Source organism: Macadamia integrifolia, unplaced genomic scaffold (assembly GCF_013358625.1).
Source record: "Macadamia integrifolia cultivar HAES 741 unplaced genomic scaffold, SCU_Mint_v3 scaffold1073, whole genome shotgun sequence".
In the NCBI taxonomy this organism is placed as follows: Eukaryota; Viridiplantae; Streptophyta; class Magnoliopsida; order Proteales; family Proteaceae; genus Macadamia; species Macadamia integrifolia.
In genome coordinates this window covers 41,053-62,574 of record NW_024868075.1, presented here as the reverse complement: position 1 = coordinate 62,574, position 21,522 = coordinate 41,053, and the positions used below count along the sequence as shown (strand labels likewise).

The following is a 21,522-nucleotide window of genomic DNA, read 5'->3' as shown; positions in this document are numbered from 1 at the left end:
GTTCGCAGCTGAATAGCATTTGATTTCCGCTTCCACCATGAAAAATGCTCCTCAATTGAAGGGAAGCTCCCCATTGGACCTAGAAAAAGTATTAAATATCTCTCCACACATTATTATTGAAATTGCAGCCTAGAAATAGATGGTTTAGAGAATCCTCACTCAGCTGGCATAGATCACATCTTGAGGTAATAGGAACACCTCTGCTATGAACTTGACCATCAGTGGGAAGCCGCTTATGACATAATTTCCATCCAAACAAGGAAAAATGAGGGTGTAAATTTTTTTGCCACACCAGAGTAGCCCATCCTTGTATGGGGCGAGCTACCCTAATCCCTTCCCACGTCAATTTAACTGTAAACTTCCTTGATTCAGAAAGGGACCATACCCTTTCATCTGGATCATTAGATGATGGAAGATTAACAGTCTTTATGTGTGCACAGATCTCCTTGAGGGTGGGGTTTGACACCTCAGGGAGAGACCATTGCCCATTTTCTATAAAGTTTTCCACTGAGGCTAAAAGGTCAAGATTTGATAGAGAAATAGGATCCAGCATATCAGATATTTTCCCATTCTTTAACCAGCGATCATGCCAAAAACTAATAGAACTACCATCTCCAATGATCCAGCACTCAGATTCACCAATGAAATCCCACACTTTGTGAACACCAGGAAGAATCGATGATGAGATAGAAATTTTTAATTTTCCCTATTTTGTAACCAATCGACCTCTGAGGAATTTTCCAAATAAAGAATTATCATTCTTAATAAACCACCCCAACTTTGCTAGTAGGGCCATATTGATGTCTTTTAGACGTCTAATGCCCAGACCGCCTTCCTTCTTTGGTTCGAATATTCTGTTTGTACACGTTTTGATTCTGGATGTAACTCATTTGAGGGAGTTTCTGTGGAACAATTTCCCTAGTAGAATAACTGTTTGTTTGCCCTGAGTCTATCTGTTGATCCTGTCAGTTGATTCTGAATGGAAAATTGTTTGGTTACCCTAACTCTGTCTATTGATTCTTCCCAAATAACTGTTTGGTTTCCTCAGTCGGTCAACTTTGTTCTTTTAGAATTAAAAATAAAAAATAAATAAAAAGTTTCCAATGATGGACTTCTTTATCTACAATTTTGAACTATTTTAGAGATGATTAAAAAAAAAAAAAGGTTTTCCAATGATGGACTTCTTTATCTACCATTTTAAATTATTTTAGAGATGATCATTTTAAAAATTTTTATTAATAACTTGAAACCTATAAGAAGGAATAATGGTTTGACAAAATTATATACCTGTAAATATCAATTTTTCAATGCAAGTTTAATTGAATATCATAAGTGTGTTTTCTTATCTAACGAAGAAAAAGTTCATAAGTGAGTTTTTAATTTAGTAAATAACAATGACTTCTCTTGAAATAGAAGTGCGGGTAATTAAATAGCTTTAAATCATTTGGTTGAACAGATGATACATTCTTTTTTTTTTAATAGGTAAGAATGGATAGAAACAATTCTCATTTCATTAATAATAAGCAACCATATAGTTCTTCAGAAATTTAAACACATATTATCTTATCCACTCAAATATATAAAAATCACTATTAGCATAGCTATTAAAATATGACCCATCACACTCAGGGATTCATACTACGGATCTCTTCAGTAAGATTTGTTAGCTCTTCCTTCATCTACTCCATTTGTACATTTCTTTCATCTACAATTGTTGGAGTAATATCTCTGGCCATAATAATCCCATTTGGTGCACCCACATCTTAAATCCAAATAGCTACCCTTTTTTGATAGTCACATCTTAAGTTCCTACATATTAATGGAACTTGAGAGCTATTGGTTTCATTAGGACTGCTTGATGACATACTTTTATCTGCAAAATAAACAATAAAATCATACATTATTACATCTCAATTTGATTGGTTTCAATACCCCTCTCTCTCTCTCTCTCTCTCTCTCTCTCATTTCTTGTCCATTTAAGTTCAAAATCGCACTGTGAATCTGCCCAAGCTATGGAGTCTAGCAGGGACCAATGGGTATTTTGGTCATAGACAAGGTAATATTTCTTCTTCATTTAATTAGCTAATTACAATACATGGTTTACAAGGGAACAAAAACATGATCCAAATGTGAGATTTCGTCACTTCATGAGATTCCAGATTTCCTATACCCAAAGTTGTACTATCAATAGAAGAAAATTGATTTTGAATTTGTGGAGGAATAATAAACTGAGTTGTGAATTAGTCACTTTAAATCAAGAGATGGCTGGCATTGGTCTTCTTGAAGCTCGAAATGGAGGTAATGGTTTGGAGAATGATGGTGGTGCAAGGGAGAATGCTGAAAGGGGTCCTTTGCCTCAGGGGACCGATACGGGCGGTGATCGTCAGCCGCCTAAACGCTCCAATGCAAAGGCGTTGGCTAATGCCTCATGGCCGGCTATCGATTCTCTACCGAAGCCGATTCAAGCAAGCAACATCCGAAGAATAGTAATACTACAATAGGACTATGAATCCAAACGACAAGTATTCTGTTTTGCCTTAATTGGTAGAATAAATTTCAAATTAATCTCTTTAGATGATTTGAGAAAACAGGGGGCAAATAACTGGAACTTGAGCTAAGGAGTGATAATGCATCCCCCGGGAAAGGGGTAAGTCATATTCCAATTTCACTAAAAAGGAGATAAAGAAGTGGTTTGGCGGAGGAGACCGCTCAAAATAGAGGGTTAATTGATAAGGATTCACCATTGGAAACTAGACTTTAATATTCATGAGAAGCAAGTCTGGACCAAGCTTGTCTAGGTGCGTTTTCCAAATCTCCCTCCTGGAATACTGTCACGAGAATGTCCTCCTTTCAATTGCTAAGGCTGTTGGTCGACTAGTCGCCTTGGATCGTCACACCAGGATAGGATTGATGGGGTATTTTGCTCGTGTGCTTGAGGAAGTGGATGCATCTGACCTGGTACCCCGTATAGAAGAGGTTCAAGTTGAGCGGTTAGAACCTAGTACTACACAGATTTTTGGATTCAGGCAAAAGGTTGTGTACAAGGATGGTTTCAGTCGCTATGGCTTTTGCAAACAACTAGGCCATCAGGTTAATGATTATCGTCTTAAGAAACTTGAAGATGAGAAGGAAGCTAAATCCAACCAGGCGGCCTCAGTTCCTGGTGCTGTCTATGTTGAAGATGGAGTCGAATCGGGTCGAGTCAACTCGCTGGAGGAGAGAAGGCCATCTTTGGTAAGTAACAATCACAATTCTCAAACTTTCATTTCTAAAGATATCTCACAACGCGCTGATGGGGGACGCGATATTCATGTTGTGCTGGATTCCTTAGATGTCAACCTCCAAGGGTTGTTATATCCTCTGAGAATATTCTGATTGCTTCTCAGAATATTATCCTTCCAAATGTGGATGAGGGTGTGATTGATGAATCTGGGTCAGCAGATTCTAGGTCTGAATCTGGGTCTGGGTCAGGTCCGGGTCGAAGGCAGACCATGATATCTCTGCTCAATCTGAGCAAGAGTTGGATGATGCCTCTCCCTTGCATGGGATGACTGAGCAAGTGGGTCTCTCACATGTTCCCCTTGGTGCGCCCACGTCTCCTCGTTCTAGGAGAGATACTTCTTTGCGTGGAAGGGGAGTTAGTATCATTGCTAGAGGGGGTCGGCCTCCATCTTCTTCTTAGGTTCATGCTTTATCATGTGTTATTGAGCATCTTCCTAAGGCTGATATTAGGGGTGGAAGGGTTGCTTTGAACTTCCCAGTGGCGGAAGCCATTGATAATGCTATTTCTGCCTATGCAAAAGGAGGTATCGACACTTCTAGGGGAGGCAAACCAAGCAAAAGGCACGATGGTCAAACTAAAAATTCTAACAAGTCTCATTAATCTCTCTATATTTTTTATGAGTGTTCTATTCTTGAACATTCGTGGTGTGAAGAAGGTCACGGGTGCAAGGGCCTTGAGATCTTTATTAAGAGAACATTCACCTGATATAGTTTGTGTTACAGAGCCAATGGTTTAGACAAGTAAATTAAATTCCTCTATCTCATGATAAATAAGCTTTTTTATGAAGCTGATTTTATTCACAACCAGCGTGTGGATAAAGTGCCTAATTTATGGGTCCTTCGGAAGCAAGGAATTAGCCGTCCTTTTATTATTCCTTTATCAGACCAGCAGATATCTGTAGTAGTGGACTGGCTTGGAAGTAAGATTAGGTTATCCTTTGTGCATGCTAGTAGTTTCAAAGTGTTGCGAAGGGATCTGTGGAGGGATTTGAGCTTGGTGGGGTTGACCTCCATTCCTTGGACAGTAGTAGGTGATTTTAATGCCACTCTTTTGCCCTCGAAGAAAAGGGGGCTTGGAAACTTTAACCTCAGTTCTGCTTCAGAGTTCCAAGCGATGGTGGATTTTTGTTCTTTAATCTCAGTCCCATCTCAGGGAAGGAGATTTACTTGGACTAATAATCGCCATCAAGGTCATGTTTCAGTTGTTCTTCACTACAGTTTCTCCAATGAGAAGTGGATTGATTTCTTCAAAAATATTTCTCAGAGAGTGCTATAGTGTACTGTATCGGATCATTTGCCACTCTTCTAATGTGATCCCAAAACGACATAACACTCATTTTAGGATGCATGGGTTCTGGATGGATCATGAAAATTTTATATCTGTAGTGAAGGATGCTTGGAAGATCGAGTTTGTGGTGAACCTATTCTAGTTCTCTCTTAGAAGCTCAAACATGTAAAATCTCTGATCAGGCCGTGGGCAAGGGATATGTTCCTTCATGTTGACAAGGAAGTGGACCATGCCTCCTCAGCTCCGAATTCTTTTCAAAATGAAATTGATTTGGTGGGAATGTCAGATGATCTATTTAATAGGGAAGTTGACGCCAAGACTGCTCTCCTTAAGGTGACTCAACTCCAAGCTAGCTTGCGGACTAAGAAAGCTAAACAAAAGTGGATGAAAGAAGGAGATAGTAACTCTAAATTCTTCCACCTCTCAGTCAAGATGAGGCGCTCTTGTAGCCAAATCTGCTCTCTAAGGAAGGAGGATGGGACATAGGTAGTAGATCAGCCAGCCTTGTCCTCTTATATTGCTAATTTTTACAAGGGTTTTCATGGTGCTTCTCCAGCCACCCCCCGCTGGGATCTTCTTGTCTGTATTCCCCCGGAGTTGAATGAAGATGATAACACTTTTCTTGAGGTAATTCCAAATCATGCTGAAATAAAGAAAGCAGTCTGGGATCTTGACCCTGATAGTTCTCCTAGCCCTGATGGCTTCTCAGGTAAATTCTTCAAAAAAGTCTGGGATATTATTGAGTTGGATTTTTGTGGAACTGTCTCACATTTCTTTAGGGTGGGTAAACTTTATAAGGGTGTCAATAAGTGCTTTGTAACCTTAATTTCTAAAGTTTCTGAAGCCTCATTCCTTGATAAATTTTGCCATATCTGTATGGGGAATTTTTTCTATAAGGTCCTCACAAAAATCCTTGCCTCTAGAGTGAGTCTCTTTCTCCCTCACCTTACTTTTGAGGAGCAGGGTGCCTTCTAAAAGGAAAAAGTCATTTCTTCCATTATCAGTCTTGCCTTTGAGTTAACAAATCTGATGCACTCTACTGTTAGAGGAGGTGGTATGGGTTTTAAGCTTGATGTCCAAAAAGCTTTTAACTCTATATCATGGGATTTTCTTCTTGCTACCCTGAGAAAATTTGGTTTCTCTCATAAATGGATTGCCTGGATTAATGAGATTATTTCTTCTTTGAGAATCTTTATTTTAGTTAATGGAGGTCCAGTGGGTTTTTTTGGTGTTGTTCGAGATCTTCGTCAGGGTGACCTAATCTCCCCCATTCTGTTCATTCTGGTAAAGGAAGTGCTTTGTAGGGGGCTGAAAAAGTTGGTTGAGGAAGGAAATCTTAGATCACTTCTGGGTCCTAGGGGTGCTTTCACCCCAACCCACCTTCTATTTGCAGATGATATTTTTGTATTAATGAATGCTTCTACTAAATATGTCAGACACTTGCAGAATTTCTTACTTAAGTATTAGGAGTTCTCTTGGCAGCACATCAACCTGAGTAAAAGCAGGCTTTTCTTTGGAAAAGTAGCCCTTCATAGGAAGCATTTCATTTCTGAGACCCGGGGAATTTCTCAGTCCCGTCCTCCCGCAAAGTATCTGGGAATAGAAATTTTCAAGGAGCAAGTGACCAAGAATCATCTGCTTGCTATGTTGGATAAGATCAAGTCCAAGTTAGTTGGCTGGAAGGGAAATCTACTTTCTCTTGCTGATCGGGTGGAGTTGTCAAGTCCGTGGTTTCTAGCATTCCTATTCAAAACTTCGCAGTTTATGGTGGCCTCAATCTTCCATCAAGATTGTGGAGCGGTGGATGAGGAACTTTATTTGGTCGGGTGACATGGAGAAGCAGAAGAAGATGGTTGTGAAATGGGAGAATACGTACAAGTCAAAACAGGAGGGTGGATTGGGTCTGCGTAAACTGAGCGATGTTAACATGGCTTGCTTGTGCAAGCTGGTCTGGCAGATCAAGCATGAGGACTCAATTATGAGTAAATTCTTCAGGCCTATATTTGTATCAAAGGATGGTTCTCTTCGTCCATCCTACAAATTGTCTTCAATTCTTCTGCGATAGAAAAAGAGTTGGTCTTTTATTTCATGGACAACATCATCAAAGCACACCAAACTAACTTCACTGCTTAAACCTAACAAAACCCTAAAATCACTAAACCAAAAGCCAATAAGACTGAACCCCCATAAAACCAATCAAACTAGATCTGACTCCTGTATTCAAAGTAGAAATATGAAATGTAACAAACGTAGAATGCAGAAGAACTGAAAGAAAAACTTCAGTCTAGGAACAGCCACTTCAAACTTTCTTGTTCAAATTACAGGAGCCCTGAAGCTCAAGCTCTACTCATCAACCAAGAAAGAAAAATAAAAAATATTCAAAACGATTCACATCAGAGAAGTAAAAAATACCTAGTAACTACCTTCTCAGTAGATCGAGGAAGCCGACAACAACGTCTGTTCCTTATATCATCTTGCACAGTGAGGAAGAAGCATAAGAAGAAAGGTAAGCATGTGCAGAGATGGGATAATACACCCAAATACGAAAAGGTAATAAACGAAGTTCCATAATATGAAGAAAACACAGATGAAGAAGAAGAAGAAGAAGAAGAAGATGCAAGAGGATAGTTAGCTTGAGAATATCTCACCTCGTCCCATTCATCTTTTGTCGATGGAGAGGAAAACTCAGAACAAGAAAACCCGATTAAGTGGAGTCTTAGTGATTCTGGGGTTTTTATATGAGCCTTAGAATTAGGTGATTCAATTCTGGATTTACCTATTTAGGTTGATCCTGTTGAGTCACCATTTTTAGTGTAAATGGTGATTCTAAGGAACACCATGTGTCCGGATCATTTTCTCTTTAATGGGAACCAACCAATTTTTTTAATGAGAAACACCACTCCATAGAATGTAATCCGATGGAAAAATTGACCAAACACGCCAAGGCATTTGAGATAGGAAACTAATTGCGAATAACTGTAGAAAAGCAAAGAGAAAGGTGGCTATGTCAACCGATGAGGGCGTATTCTATATGGAGCATGTGTTTCGATGTTTGTACAAGGGGATGCTCTCTCTACCCGAGTCTCTCGTGAGTTCCTGATCGATGCCTGACTAGGAATAGAGAAGAAATAAGCCAAATTGATTAAGCAAGGTCGAAGGCCGATCTTTCGTTCAGATTTTCACCAAGCCTGACTTGAATTTCCTCTCTTAATCAATGTTTCGAATTTGGGGTTTTTGCGGTCCTCTTCCGAGAAGACAAATCAAAAAGGAAAATTATACATAGCTTGGAAACAGGACAGGGATTAAATGGAAAAAAAAGAATTTATGAGGAATCGCTTTGTTAAAATTTCAAAATGTTTCCAAAGGAATAAATGGAAACTTTTTAATTTTAAAATTTCCTCTATGCTTGTTTTCAATTTATTTTGTGATTAATTCTTTGAACTTGAGAATTTCATGAAAATAATGATGTGCACGCAGGTGTGCCAGCAACCGAACTACAGTTGTGGTAATACACAGGGGCAAGATATATGGAGGTGTGCTTACAGCGGGAATGGTAGCATGGGTGAGCTATTGGGCAGTCATTGATTGCAAAGGTTAGAGGTGTTATGGCAGGGTGGACTTACTAGATAACCCATTTCAGACAATGGCAGTTTGCAGCAATAGCAGTTTGGTGTTGGGTGGTGCAACACGATAATGAGAGACGAGGTCGACGTGAAGTTGAGAGCACTGTATTTGATCTGGACGCAAAATTTCAGCAAAGTCCCACTGATTTGGACTGATTTTGTAGAACTTTACAATGGGGGGGTGGGGTGAGAGAAATGATAAACTATAAGGTAGACAGGAAAATGATGTTGTCTACCTAAATTCTCATCCAAAGAATTTCACCCCCATCAAAAACACCACTAATCTAACGGGACCTAAAAAAAAAAAAAAGCATAAACTTTAGCAGTACAAACTACATGCTCCAATTTCCTTGGAAAGAGTGAACAATAATTCTCCAGCTACCAAAGAAAAGCATAAGAGAAGTCTTCTAAGGCCTCCTTTTTTACCTTTTTTTTTTTTGCTCTAAAAGTCACGAAACTACATAATAAAATGATCCTCTTTCAATCAATCAAGAAAATGTTAAAATAATTAAAAAACAAAGAGAATAGGACAAGAATTACATTCTAGGAATCCCCAGAAAAACTAATCATAGCACCATAGATCTCTACACCTTTGGAATAATTATATTATTACCTCAACAACATATTGAATAAGAAATTAATGTTTTGCTTTTCATCCAAAATATTACATTAAATTATTTGAGTACATGGTAAATTGAATGAATTTTGGATCCTCTCCATTTGATTGTATCCTTTAATTCCATCTTACACCATCCATGGAATGTGGAGACCACCTTACAGGTGTGAGAAACATGTATGTGTTGATGTCTTAATGACCCTACAATTGTTCAGAAAATATAATGGGAAATTATGTCCCCCTCCCCTGTAGTTTATCGAAATTACATGTGGTACTAAGAGTTTGAACGATTTACGTGCCCCTCCCATGTAGTTTGAAAGATTCTTACAATTAGGTCCAATCTGTTAGTCACCGTTAATTTTAAACTGTTAGTTGGTGACTTCACCATTTTAATGCTGAAAATACCTTTATAAAAAAGTGAAGCTACTAGTACACCTTTCACTTAAAACCAACAAAAAAGGAAAACCCAAAATCATCCCTTCGTTCTTCTTCAACCTTCTACTGCAACCTCCAAGATCTATGTTTTTAGTTCTGGTGGATATACTCTCTGCTCTATCATATATACACCCCTCCTCCCTTTCTTTCTCCATATCTCCTTTCCTTTCTCCTTCTTTCTTTCTTTTTGTTTGTTTTCACATAAAGAGATTTGGACTTTGGAGAAAATAGCTAAGGATATGAAGACAATCCTTTCAAAACATAAACAGGAACAAAGACTGCGAGTAGCGCAACAAACAAAAGTACTAGTAGAAGAAGAAGCTTTGATCCATAGAGATGTGTTGGAGGCGATAATCCTCACCTGCCTGACGCTGCTGGAGCTGGTGGTGGCCTCTCGTGTTTCCAAGGCATGGCAAGGATACGTCTCCACCTCCCTCTGCATCTCACCTCGTCTCAAGCCCTGGTTTATAGTTTACGCCCTTCACCACCGCAACCATTCTCTCACTTCCGCCTTTGCATTTGATCCTTATTCTCGCGTTTGGCTTCGCATCCAAAACATCCACAACATCCATTTCACCCCTACCACCTCCTCCACTGGCGCACTCCGATCCTCCGACTCCCAAAACCTTCTCTTTTTTTCGCTAGAATATCATTTGTATCAAAAAATGACAAAAGAGATGTACATGGAAAAAAATGGATAACCAAGAAACAATTACATGCATAGAAAATTGCCCCCAAAACAAGAGAGAAACTAGGCCAATTTCCCCACCTTCGGCATTGCCATCAACAAGGAAAAGACCCTAAAAAAATCTCCCCAGAGCTAGAATAAATTGCAAGAGCAACTAGACCAAATGGTAACAGGGACGTTTTCGAGCTTCCATTTCCAAATCCATTTTTATCAGAGCTGGCCAAGAAATGATAGGATCAGAGATATTATTTTTTGCCGCAGACTTAGCAAGGAAGTCCGCGATTGAGTTTGCCTCCCTAAAACAATGAGCGATTTTCCATTCTATTGAATCCAAGAACAGAATTAACCCACACCATCGCTGGTGATACATCCATGGCATTGCCCACTTTGAGAGCAATAATACCACTACGACTGAATCACACTCCAACCAAAGGCGCTGCACACTCATGGCTTTTTCCTGTTCTAAACCCTCCATCACAGCTAAGAATTCAGCCTCAAAATTGGTCTTTACACCTATCATAACTCTGAAATTACCTTTAACCTCAAAGTTTCTGTCATGAAAAACACCACCTATTCCTGCCTTGCTTGGATTACCCAGCGAACAGCCGTCAGTGTTCAATTTAATCCAATCCTCCATAAAAGCACACCAAAAAACTTCAAAAAAATCCGGATGCCGACGATTGGAGATCTGAAGCCCAATCCTTCTAGCACACAAAAGATCTAAAATTGATAGGGTGGTTCCAAAGATGCAATAAGACTGAAGACTCCCAAAATCTCCTCTATACACTCTCCACCACTGGATTCTTCTTCTCCTCCGACCCCTTCAACCTGACTTGGCACCATGTGGGACAGCCACTTGTGTGGCACGAGAACCCCATCATCACTCGTCACGGCTCCCGAGTCTTCGTCGCTAGTGGCACATGCAACTTCTTCAATGACGGCCCACTCACTATAGAGATGTACGACATCGTCTCCGAGAGATGGGATACGTGTCAATCCATTCCATTCTTGCTCAAGGACTCTGCCAGAGTTGTATGGCATCTTCTCCACTTGAGTTTGGTTGCAGAGGGGGTGATTTGCAGAGAAAATGCCTCCACCTTCTCCAAGGGTTATCCTCTAGGACCATCTCTACTAAGAGGTAATAAAGTCTTTTGTTGTATAAAAGGGTATAATGGTCTTCTCATACTAAGACCATCTCCACTAAAGGGGTAATAATGTCTTCTATTGTATAAAAGTAACAGCATACTCACACCGTTAATGTTTGGGGAGGGGGCATAAATTGCTCACCTTTGGACCAACATGTAATTTTGGCAAACTACAAGGGAGGGGGCGTAATTTTCCCTAATATTTTTGATAGAGAAAACCGAAAAGAAACAATAGTAAGAAGAAGAAGCCTAATTAAGGGTCGACCAACCATATCATCTAAACATGATTAATAGAAGCCAAAAAAAAAAAATGTTCCTGACATCTAGTATCAAATACAAAATAGCCAGTAAAAATGTTAAAAGTGTCATACACATACATGTATGAACACACAAGTTAAGGGAAGAGAGAGAGAGAGAAAGAGAGAGAGAGAGAGAGAGAGAGAGATTATTATAAATATGAGTCTAAGATGTTTGAAATGATATGTGGAACTTATTAGAATCTCTCTCTCTTGGAGAGGGTTCTTTTAAAGGTATTGTGGTCCTTACACAAAGCAGAAGCCAATGGAAACACACATGGTAGCATCTATAGGGACAGGATTTCTATCTTTCATGAGGGGTGGAGCGGTCATTTCACCCCACTTTGTGCCTAGAGTCATGTTGCCTTTCTTTTTCTTGTATGAAAAAAGAATTTTAAAGTTAAATGGGAGTTAGGATCAGGTACTCGCACAAGAATCATTCTCGGTGTCTTATCCACACTTAAAATCCACTCAATGTGAAAGCCAACTATATAAAGAGATAGATTGAGTGGATTTCATTGTGAATCAGACACTATACAAAACTGATTATCGAGGACCTGACCCGACTAGGGAAATGGAAAGAAAAATCAATTAAACTGACTCTACTTGATTGTGGAGCCCCCATAAATCCTTACGATCATCTTCTCAGAAAATGAGATCTAGCTTTGCGAATTTAACTGGTCCAAACTTAATGGATAGTATATGCTTAATCTTAGGCCAATCATCTCCCACATCTTCTTCAGTCCTTTCTTAGAATTTTGGTGGCATACCAAGTAAATAAAGCTTCTCAAGAGTGGTGGCCTTTTGCAATCCATCTAGTAACTCCCTTAGGATGTCTAAGCTGACAAGACTCAAAAACTTGAGATTGGGGAATGACCCTTCCTCCACCTTAAATTCTTCCAAGTTTGTTAAAAACGCAAGATTCAGGTATATAAGATTAGGAAACCTTTTGCAGGAAACACCATTTGGTTTCCCAAGAAACCTCTCTCATGAAGTTTGAGTAACTTTAGGTTCTTTAATGCTTCTAGGGTTTTCACTAGACCATCTTCCTACTTTAGATCCGTGTCGGATAACTCTAACTCATCAAGACTTTCTGGAAAGACATTAGGATCCATTGGTAGTTTTTCCATCACTCCTAACAATCTCATTTTGTAGAGTTGAACATGGTGTAAGGGGGATGGATTTGGGATGGATTTGGATCAGATGGAGAGAGAGAGAGAGTGAGAGGTTTTAACCCTACGCCCTTTTTCTCCTTCATTCCCTTTTAGGGGTTTTCAATGGAATATTTTCTTCGTTGTCTTTTTCCCGCTTAATTCCTCTCATCTATCTACCTTGCAGGGTGATGTCTCCAAACATGTCTGGCGACTATGGGGATTTTTGGAGTAGCAATCTAGGATTTAGGGCCTGGAACCCTATTGTGGAGCCCAATTCCGATCAAGGAATCGAGCTCAAGTAGGGGGTTGAATTTCTATGAAAGGATGGAACCTCCGAATTTGACTTCATATTTTGGTTTGTTCTAGAGATAAGGGTTCGTGTCAGGTTACGAGTGTGGGAAGGTGTTAGGCACCCACCTCGCCCAGAATTTTAGGTCTTTCTACTAGATGCTTAGATTTCGATTATTCTCCCTCAAGAATTTTCACAGCCTAAGCCAACATGGAAGCTTTATCACATAAAATAATGTAACACATGTATATAATTACATGAAATGATTGCAAAAATATTAAAACATCACATGGAATAATACATAATCTATATTGAAATCACATGAAATGATAAGTTACATAAAACAACAGAAAATGCAACTAAATCGTTTACATATATGTGCGATGCCTCATGAAATGATGATTATAATTGTTATTTTCTGTGGGGAACACATATGATAACACATGGAATGATGAAGTAGACTATTGTTTAATGTAAAAATGCATAAATTAATGCATGAAGTGATAAAAAGAAGTTGTTATTTTATGCTGTAAACACATAAAATAATGGGAAAAAAATTCTAATCTCTCATGATGGCATTTAGGATGGACATAGGAGAGAGACGCTCTAAGGCAGAAGGTGTGAAATCGGTTGGGGAAGATGGACCTCATAATGTTGGGGCCCTGCAGTCAGCACACTATCTCATTTTGTTCCCATGGAAGTATCTTCTCCAGGCTCTACTGATCCAGAATTTCAAGCCCCAAAAAAATCATACGATAGGGCGGTTGGAATTGTGCTACCTGTGGTTGATGACTTGCTTAAACCTGTCCATGCCGGCTCTTCAACAAAGGTTATTATACTGCAAGAAGAATATGAAGGCTGGGAAAATACTGTTTTGCTTTGATTGGAAGATTGAACTTTAGATTTACCTCCCCTGATAAAATCAGGAACAAAGTAGCTGAGGACTGGAAATTAAAGGGAATGTGGAGATGATTCCAATGGGAAAGGGATTCACCATTTTTCAATTTGAATCGGAGAGGGGTATGGCATCCATATGGAGGAGAGGACCTATTAAACTTGGGGGTCAATATGTTCGTTTCTAGTGGTGGCGAACTGATTTCAACATTCACGAAAAGATGGGGAACAAGGCTCTTGTGTGGGTTAAATTTCCAGATCTGCCTTTAGAACACTGGCACGAAAAGGTTCTATTGACCATGGCAAAGGCAGTTAGGAGGCTGGTTGCACTTAATCAATGCACAAAACAAGTATTGTATGTGAACTTCACTCGTATTCTAGTTGAGATTAAGGTTGGCAGTTAGAGGCCAGATGAGATCCAAGTTAAAAATGAAATAGCCAGGGACTGATACCCTTTATGGTTCGAGCAAAAGATTTTTTACGAAGATAATATTGGCATATGCGATTTTTGTAAAAAAATGGGACACTTAATCGGAGCTTGCAGAGAGAAGAATGTTGCTGATGCTAATGCAGCATTGCATGAGAAGGAGCTTGGAATCCCAGGTGCTATGTACGCTGATGAGGAGCCTTGTCATACTTCGAGGTCTATTGTGCACACCGCACAGGAACAGTGCGCTAAAGGCACTGTAGTGCCTCGGTAAGGCTCTAGGTTTGATGATGAGGGAGATTCCTATGAAGACGATGATGATAGAGCCTCCACAGAGGGCGGTGATGGTGGTGCTGCCTCCTCAGGGGGGCGGTGATGATGGTGGAGAATCCTCCGTAGGCAAGGAGGAGATCCAGGGAACATTTATAGAAGGGTCAATCCACTGAGCCAATCACACCTCAATCAAGGAGACCTTCTCCTTTGAGCGCTAAGGTGGGATTGAATTCCCAGAGTAAAATTCTTACCAACGTAGAGTCCAACACAAACTTGGAAATAATCTTGGAGGTGGAATGGATGGAAGTAGATAGAGTTGAATCCTCTATTGGCCAAATTCGGTCTATTCCATTTGAATTGGTCCACAGTTATGAGGTTGAACCAATACATAGGTGCATTGCCAATTCTTCCCTCCCTACTGATGGCAAGGTTTAAGGATATCGCAGAAGTCTATGATTTACCTCTAGAGGAGGTCATGCGGTTGTTATGGGTCCCCCTCGAAAGGAGCTAGTGTCTCCTATAGGTGGTGTGGTCATGGTGGATAGGGCGGCCAGGCAAAAGGAAGAGACCCAGGGTGGATGGACAGTTCAGCAAAAGAAGAAGGGTAGGAAGGTGAGTTCTGAGGATCAGGCCCTTGCTCGGGCTGATCATTCAACCTCCTCCCACCTTTGATCTTATGAGTCCTTTTTTGGGACATCCATGGGATGAAGAAGATCTCTGCTAGGGATTCCTTAAGGAGATTTGCTAGCTAGCACATGCCTGATATCATCTGTATTGTAGAACCGATGATTGATGTTTTGAAATTCCCAAAGCTATTTTTTAATAAACTGGGTTTTGAGCCAGGCCTCATCCATAATGTACAAGTCAGTAAGGAACCTAACATGTGGGTGATGTGGAGAAGAAACCTTTTGAAGCCAATGGTTACTTTGATGTTTGATCAGCAGATATCTTTCTAGTTAAATTGGCATGGTGGTACTGTAGACATCTTGGTTGTGCATGCTAAATGCCTCAGGGCGGATTGCAAGAGTCTATGGCTAGATTTGGTGTCTGGGCCTTTGTCTGGTCTGAGAATGATTATTGGAGATTTCAACGCCACTCTATGGGAGCTGTAGTGGAATTTGGTGCTATGGTGGATTCCACTTCCATGATCCAAGTTCCCACTTTTGGGAGAAAATTCACTTGGGCAACAACATAAAAAGGGGTCATGTCACTACCATGTTGGATAGGTCTATTGTCAATTCTGATTGGCTGAGCACCTTCACTGATTGTATCCAATAGGTTCTACTCGAGCTGCATCAGACCATGCCCCAATTTTGGTGAGTTCTGCAAACACTATGAAGCCAAAAAGTTGTCCATTCCGCCTAAACAAATTCTAGTTGGACCATGCAAAGTTTACATCTATGGTGGAGAACGCTTGGAATATGGAGACCATCGGCTCTTCCCCTATCCATATCCTGGCTCAAAAGAACAAGAAGCTGAAGCCCATCATCCGAGCATGGTCGTGATCTACCTTCCCTAATCTGGATTTGGAGGTCAACACCTCCAAAACTGATCTTAAGGACATTTAGTGCAGAATTGAAGAAGAAGGGATGTCTGATCATCTTTTTGATATAGAGGCTAATGCAAAAAATTGCTACTCGAAGGCCTTGGAGATCCATGAGAAAATGTGGGCGGAGAAGTCCAAAGTTAGATGGTTGAAGGAAGGAGACAGGAATTCTAGCTTCTTTCATGTTATGGCCACAGTAAAGAGATCGAAAAATGCAATAAGAACCATTTTGAAGGATGATGGGACTGCGATCAGCGATCAAGCCCAGATGGGGACATATCTTGTGGATTTTTATGATAATTTTCACAGGCGTGTGGATGTAGACAATCATCTAGACATCCTAGATTCCATTCCTCCGGTGATAAATCATGAAGATCGGATGGTGCTTGACGCGATCCCTACGGATGATGAGATCAAGGTGGTTGTTTGGGACTTAGACCCTGATAGTTCACCTAGTCTGGACAGTTTCACTGGGGCCTTTTTTAGGAAGTGCTAGTCTATTATCCAAAAAGATGTTTGCAAAGCGGCGAAGTGTTTTTTCTCTTCAGGTACGCTCCCTAATGGAGTTAATAATTCTTTTCTTTTATTAATTCGTAAGATGGAGGGTACTCGTACCTTGGACAAATTTCATCCTCTATGTATGGGCAATTAGTTTTGTAAAATTTTGTCTAAGATTATAGCCACCTACATCAGTGGCTACCTTCCTAAGCTTATTTATCCAGAGCAAGGCACTTTCCAACTGGAAAACTCATTCAATCCAATATTGGATTGGCCTCAGAGCTTGCCAACCTGATGGGGAAGACTTCTAGAGGGGGTGGAATGGGTCTTAAAATTGATATTAGGAAATCCTTTGATACTTTATCATGGGATTTTCTTTTACTGACCCTTAGAAAATTTGGTTTTTTTTAAACTATGCTTGGTTGGATTAATGAAATTCTCAAGACTGCTAGAATTTCAATTCTTCTAAATGGTGGGCCAATCGGTTTCTTTGGGGCCAGCAAAGGACTTAGACAAAGAGACCCTATATCTCCTATTTTGTTTGTTATTGCTGAAGAGGTTTTATACATGGGTTTAAAGGATATGGGAAGGAAAGGTCTCATTAAGCCTATTTTTGGACCTCGCGGCATTTCTGTGCCTTCTCACCTTTTGTTTGCAGATGACATCTTCATTTTCATAAATGCCTCCAAAAGATTCGTCTACAACCTTAAATCTTTTTTGGAGAAATATCAGAGCTTCTCAGGGCAATGTTTTAATTTAGAAAAAAGCAAGATGTTTCTTAAGAGGATTCCAACTACTAGGAAGACCTAGATCGCTGAGAAGATGGCCATTCCCATTTGTAAATTTCCAGCCAAGTACTTGGGTGTGGAAATATTTTTGGGAAGAGTCAAGAGAGAGCGTCTTTTATCTACTATGGACAAGATCAAAGCCAGATTAGTGAGCTGGAAGGGAAAGCTTCTCTCTTTGGCAGGAAGAGTGGAGCTGGTAAGATCTATTATTTTAGGGATTCCCTTTCATAGCTTCTCTATTTATTGGTGGCCGGCTTCTCTTATTAAGTGTCTGGAGAAATGGATGAGGAATTTCATCTAGACGAGGGAGGTTGATACTACTAAGGCTATCACGATGAAATGGGACTCGGTGTGTAAGCCCAAACGGGAAGGTGGATTGGAAATTCGGCATCTCCGTGATGTTAATCAAGCTCTTCTTGCAAAATGACTTGGAAAATAAAGAATGAAGATTTTGATCTTAGCAAACTGGCTGGAGCTAGATTCTTATCTAGACATGGTCTCCTCAAGAAATGCTACAAAGGCTCTTCCATCTGGCCCGACATCAAGAGAATGTGGCATTTTGCGGAAAAGAATGAGAGGTGGATTGTGGATGATGGCAAAAAGATAGACTTCTGGAGACATAATTGGATGAGTCCAAAATCTATCTCTGAGATCTCTCGCCTTGGAAAGGATGTTTTTAGAAACCATTTTCATACAGTGGATTTTTTTATTGATAATGGCGTGTGGAAGCTGCCTACTGTTGAGTCGAATCTTTTAAATTTGGTCTTTGTTTCTATAAAGAACCTACCCCTCCCCTCCATCCCCATGGAAGATAGGTGTATGTGGAAGCTTGAACCAATAGGGAATTTTACTGTAAAATTTACTTGGGAAGGCCTTAGGGTGGTCACCCCTACTATTCCTTAGGCCTCGTTTGTATGGAATAAGGACCTTCCACCTAGGCTTTCTACCTTGGCTTGGTAATGGGTTCATGGGAAGTTGCCTACTAATGATAAAATTCAGAAGAAAGGGATTTGCTTGCCTTCCAAGTGTGACCTGTGCAGATGTAGTGAGGAATCATTTAATCACCTCTTTCTTGACTGCAGTTACTCTACTGATGTATGGACTAGGTCAGCTACTATATTCAACGTGGTGTGGGCTAAGCACCCTACAATGGTTGATGGTATCAAATGGTGGAGGAACAAGGGTAGTGGTTGGTCCCTGAAGAGGCCTTGGATGATAGGGTTGGTTGTGACGCTAGAGGCTATTTGGAATGAAAGAAATCTCAGGCGGTATGAGGACAAGGCTCGTTGTCCTTCCTTGGTGGTGGCTACTGTAATCAAGGACGTTTCTTTCATTTGCAATGGTATGAATATCTCTCCCTCCAATGCCTCAGATCTTGTTCTAAGTAGACAATTCTTTCTTTCCATTCGATCTTCTTCAGCCCTAAACATTTTGGAAGTCCATTGGTGTAAGCTGGCCAGCTCTTGGGTGAAGTTGAATGTGGATGGATGTTCCTTGGGTAATCCTGACCAGGCGGGTGGTGGTGGCATCTTCAGAGACCATAATGTGAAGATGATCCTTTCTTTTGGTTTCTTTATGGGTCTAGCTACAAACTTCCAAGCTGAAATTTGGAGCATTATCAAGGGTCTGACTTATGCTCGTAGTTTAGAAGTGAGGTAAATTTGGATAAAATTTTATTCACCCTCTTCAGTTGCCCTATTTCATCATAGGCTCATCCCATGGTTTGTGTATCAGGAGTGGACCAACCTTCTCAACTATGTTGACTCTATTGAATGGAAGATTTCCCATTGTTTCTGAGAAACAAATCCTATGATGCGGAAAAGTCTGGATCGTCTGGAGTCAGAGATATTCTCCCTCAGTTTGATATGGACGAGTTAATTCTAGATGAAGCTAGTCGATCTCGATTTAGATTCTATATATAGCGGTATTGAGCCTCTGCTGATGGCAATGCCGAAGGTGGAGGCTCGTGCCGTCAGTTGTTGAGTTTTTTTCTTTTGTCTTTCGTCTTTTTTCTCCTTGTAGTTGATTCATTTATCCCCTTTTTATAAAATTCTGATCTTCTACTGAAAAAGAACACATAAAATAATGCATGTGGAGATAGGGTATGTATCATGCACACCAATGAAATTACGATCTAAAATTTACATGAAACAACTAATAGAAATAATGAAACTCCAGTAATTCTCGCCGACTCAGGGGCAAAGATTCGACTTTCTTCTCACTTTCTTGGAGAAATTAAAACTTTTGGCATTTGGGCAAGAAATTAAACAAGACTTGCTCAAGAACAACTTAAAAAACCTTAAATCTCTTATCTAGCTCAAGAACTCACCAAATGCCTTTCAAATCTCACGATTTCTTCTCCTAAAACCTATAAAACAACATGTAGGTCTTTCATTAAACCTTAGATTCACATTCTCAAGTGGGATTAACAAGATCTAAAGGATTTCTACCCAAATCATAGGATTTCACTTAGGGTTTCTTGATGGTTTATGAAAAATAGCTTTTACTCACCTTAAATTGTAGATCTCAAGGCGAGAATCACTTTTCCGGTGTCGGATTCAAAAGATCTAACCCCGGTGTCACACAACAAGCACCTGTTCCCCTTTTCTTCCTTCTTCTTCACTTCTCTTTCCTTCTCTTCTTTACTTCTCTCACCCTCTTTGTAAAGCAATAAATAAGGGAAAAGAAAAGTAGTAAATGCCATTTATACTTGGGTCAAAATATCTAATGACCAGAGTGGTAGGTCACACTGGTGGATCTGACCCACCTGTGACCACCCACCAATCGGTCAAAACTTATCCAATTAATTTGGGATTTCGATGGGGCTCAGCTCCGACACGTATTTCACTCTCGGTAATTGACCAAGATGCTAACTCGACACAAAATACGACTACATATCTTTATTGTGCGTACATGGCCTTGTAATACGTGCAAGTGGACGGCTTGGGCACGTGGACTTCACTAGGCAACGTCTCCAACTCGTCTGACCAACTAGAGTTTAGAGTCACCCTTGCCATCATGTTCCATAGGGTACCCGAATCGGCTCCCGAGAGTTCAAGTCCTACAAGGCCAAACCGAACCAACCGGGTAATTAGACCGGGTTTAGAAAGTAGGGTATCACATTCTCTCTCTTGATCTGTGCAATCTTCCCCCCCCCTCCCCTCCTTCCCTGTGATCTCTCTATCTCCCCTCTTCTCCTGTCTTTCTTCTTTCCCTCTTCATTTCTTCTTATTCTTCTTTTTTGGTTCTCCTCCAACAATCTCTGTTATGAAAATCCGTTGCAGCTTATCCCCCTCCCCCCTAATAATCTGTTATCTTTTCTTTATTGTTCTGCAATAGTCCACCCACATAGAGTTGATGAAACTCTTCCAACAAGCCTCTATTCAACCTCTGATTTAGGTCAAAGAAAGCCAACATAGGGGCGACACTAATCCCTGAAGATTTACTCGGAAATAAGCTGCAAGGTTGGGCTAATCGAAGCCTTCAACTGGGCTGCAACTGCACTCACCGCCAAGTTCCATTTTCAGGTTCTTCCCATATCCTCCCAGCCTTCAAATCTGAGCACCTATCTTGTAGTCTCTTCCGCTGGTTTCTGGTTTCAATGCAAGGAAGAAGAAGGCTTCTTCTCTTCTAGATATTTGCTCCCTTTTGTTGAAGTTCCAATAATGCCCTTGCACTTTAGGTTTAACCTCCCTTTATCCATATTTTATCTTTGCTTCCAAGATTACTCTTTACCTACCTCCGATACCTTTAGCACTTTGCTTCTCTTCTAAGGGAACCCCAATAAAATTACAACTCCGCTACTCAATTGTGATTTTTATTTAATTATAAGTTTGCCATTACCGCTTGGTACTTGAGTATTTGCCTTTTGGATAGATTACTTAATTATTAAATTACCATTGCTTCTAGTAATTACCCCCTACGCTCTTAATTGGGCCCACAACCATCCTAGTTGGGTCTTTTAGGGCCCACCGGCCCACCATTAATTATGGTTAATCATAATTAACTAATCTGAGGTCTTGTTGCTTTACCAATCATACTTGATTCAAGGTCTCTGATCTTGTTCTTATTCCTATCTACAGTACTTGGGGTAAATACTGTAGCATCCCACCTTCATCACCTTGGGTTGGGTGGGAAGACTCAAGAGAGAGGGGGAGTGAGGAGAGAGAGAAGCCGACAAATAGGAGAGAAAGCGGGAGTGAGGCGATGCGCAAGGGCAGATCGAAAAGTTTCAGTGAAATTCAGATAGCTTTGGCTGTAAACTTTTGACAAAATCGATT

The 21,522-nt window shown here is 40.3% G+C and overlaps 1 long non-coding RNA gene across 1 annotated transcript; it reads right to left on the bottom strand.

Moving 5' to 3' along the window:
- Positions 1–1,530: 1,530 nt before the first annotated feature.
- LOC122062559 lies at positions 1,531–19,895 on the bottom strand. Its single transcript, XR_006135025.1, has 4 exons — positions 19,754–19,895; positions 19,572–19,610; positions 6,983–7,043; positions 1,531–1,873 (listed from the first exon to the last, which is right to left on the bottom strand). It is a non-coding gene; the product is annotated as an uncharacterized LOC122062559 (long non-coding RNA).
- Between the last annotated feature and the right edge of the window lie 1,627 nt (positions 19,896–21,522).